The sequence below is a fragment of the Cygnus atratus genome, chromosome 16, assembly GCF_013377495.2.
Source record: "Cygnus atratus isolate AKBS03 ecotype Queensland, Australia chromosome 16, CAtr_DNAZoo_HiC_assembly, whole genome shotgun sequence".
NCBI classification, from domain to species: Eukaryota; Metazoa; Chordata; class Aves; order Anseriformes; family Anatidae; genus Cygnus; species Cygnus atratus.
In genome coordinates this window covers 362,332-365,187 of record NC_066377.1, presented here as the reverse complement: position 1 = coordinate 365,187, position 2,856 = coordinate 362,332, and positions in this window count along the sequence as shown.

Genomic DNA, 2,856 nt, shown 5'->3' with positions numbered 1-2,856 from the left:
AATACCGCGCAAGAGAGGTTTGTCCACACCCCAAGAGCCCTGCCACCCCCTGCACCGCGCTCCTGGAGGGGAGGAGGGAAGGCCTGATGGCAGTCGGTGCGCAAAAACTTCACCTGGCTTTAGCCGTGCCCCTGATCTCTCCATTCGAACTGCAGCACCAGATCTTCCGGGAGCATCCAGCACCAGAGCAGCTGTTCCTCATTGCAACGTCACAGCACTGCTGTCCTTGTTTATATATAAATATATACAGTGTACCGCGGACTGAGCACCGGAGCCCAGCGCTGCCGCCACCGCCGGCCCCAGCAGGGCCAGCCCCTGCTGCCAGCCCCCACGCTGCTCCTCGCAGCCCCCCCAGCCAGGCAGGAGGGCAGCTGTGCCGAGATGGGCTCCCGGGCCCTCCTGTGCTGCTACCCCCCTGCGGAACTTGGCTGGATGTGCCTGTGCCCTGTGACTGCCTGATGCCTGACGCTCACGCCCTGCCTCTCTGTGGAGGTGCTGGGAGAAGAGAGAGGCCACCAGCATGCTTTCCTCGCCGGATGCTCCTCTCCCCACCTCTGGCAGTGCCCGCTGGCCCTGGGAGGGCCGGGGCCCCTGACTGTGCTGGGTCTGGAGAGCCCCAACCGCTGCTGCCCATCTGGAGGCCATGGGCCATGCTCATGGAGAGGCACTCGAGATGGTTTGGAGGGGGCAGAGGGTGGGGGGCAGCCGAGGGGGTCGGGATGCCTGAGAGCTGCAATCCCACTGCAGCATGAGCTCTGGCCTGGGGTGGGTGGCGATGATCCTTGTCCCCCTCCCCGCTGACTCCGTCTCCTTCTGCCCTGGCTCTTGTGCTGCAGTCACTGCCTGGAGCCACAGTGTCTGCAGTGGAGCAGATGCCCCACTGTGCACGGCGTCAGTCGGAGCCGCTCGGGACTGCGAGAATGCCACCAACCCCAGGCACCTGTGCCTGCTTGTGGCCTGAGCACAGAACTCGTGCCACACTGAGGGCTCTGGGGGCTGTCCGGACCCCACACTGACCAGCCCACAGGTCCCCCATGTCCCGCTGCGTCTGCAGGGCTTCACCCTAGCCCCTAACCCTGGCCCCAGGCAGGCACAGGTGCTGCCGTGGGGCTCTAGGAAGCTTGGGATTTGCGGGTAGTTTTTAATATATGCAAAGTCTGTTTGACTGGTCTCAGCCCTGCTGCGGCCGCTTTGGCTGGGCCCTGCAGCATGGAGGTGGCTGTGGGGGCCCTGTGCCCCCCTGGCACTCGCGGCTGCGCTCCTGCTCCCCAGCGCCACGCTGGTGCTGGGGCAGTGCCAGGGGCAGAACCCAGAGCCCCTGGAGCCGCTGGCCAGGGTGGCGTGGTCCGGAGCCCGTCCCCTCCCGCCGCAGCCCTGCAGCAGGCAGCAGGATGCGGTGGGACGGCGTGGGACACCCCTCAAACATGTCCTACCTTCGGCGGCGGCAGCAGCTGCAGAGCCACCCCCGTCCCCCACAGCATCTCTCATGCCAGAGAAACTGAGGAGCTTTTAACAAATGTGAATGGTTCCAGGAACCACGCAGGAAGCGGTGCCGGGGGCAGCCATGGCGTGCCGTCATCCGGCCCCATGTACATAGTGTACATAATACAGTACGTGTATTTTTAAAGTGATCATATTTATGTTAATAGAACCAGATGAAGTCTATATATAGAGATCTATATCTATACTGAGAGATGCAGGGCTATGCTAGCACCAGGCTGTGGGGACGGAGGTGTGACAGGCTGCTCCTGCACGAAAAGGGCGCCCATCCACCGGCACCGAGTGCCCTGGGGTGGTGGTGAAGGCTGTCGCCTTCCCCAGCCACCAGCAGCCCCTGGGAACGGGCCAGGTTGCGAGTTCATTCTCTTCTCGATTTAGCTTCTTAAGAGTTTCAGGGAAAAGAAATTACAGACTTTTCTGAACTTGTTTCACAGCAGATTTGAGCTTCCACTCGAAGTGCAGCCTGCTAAGAGTTGCCCTCTCCTGGCAGTGCTGGCTGCTTTGTGTCAGCCTGGCCCTGCACAGCAGCACGTTGTCCCCTCCACGCGTGGTGGACAGTGAGGGTGACCCGGCCAGAGCTGAGCCCAGCGCTGGAGCTCTCCTCCTCCGTCCCCTCCAGACGGCCCCATCGCCTCCCCTCGCCCCGCGGCACCGTGCAGCCCGCAGCGTCCTGGCCGGCAGGGAGGGCGCAGGTCCTGTGCAGCGACCCCCTGGGCGACTGGGCAGCAGTTGGCACATGCTCCAGCCCCGCGGCCCTGGCAGCCAGCCCCGTGCTCGCCCACCCGTCCTACAGGCTGGGGCCAGCTGCAGCCCCCAGCTCCAGCCTCCCGGAGGGCAGGAAGCTCCCTCTGCACAGGACAACTCTGTCCCCTCTTCCTCTGCAGAGCTTCTCTACTCCTCCAGTTCCAGGCCAAAGCTATATGGGGCTGCTTGGATAGAAAGAAGTTTTGGTTCATTCGTGCTCTTTTTTTGGCTTTTTTTTTTTTTTTTTTTTGCTTTAAGAGACTACTTGGACACACTCCCAGACCAAAACCAAGCCCCAGCTGCACATCTGTGCCTGTTTATACCTTGCTCCTACATTTCCATCACTCCCAAAGTGCCTCCCTTCTCTCCAGCAGCAGCCCCAGCCCCAGCCAGGCTTTCTGCCATGGTAGCTCAGCTAGCTGCACAGATGCAGCAGGTTGCATCACAGACTGGTGTGGAAGATAGATAATGCCAAGAGACTGGTTCCCTGCTGCCAGGGGAGCCCAGCATTTGCAGAAGAGGAAAGTCAGGCTGAGACGCAGTCTCAGCACAAAGGCTCTGGGCTGATGAGCAGAACAGACACACCGAGCAGTGCTCCTGGTCCTGCCACTG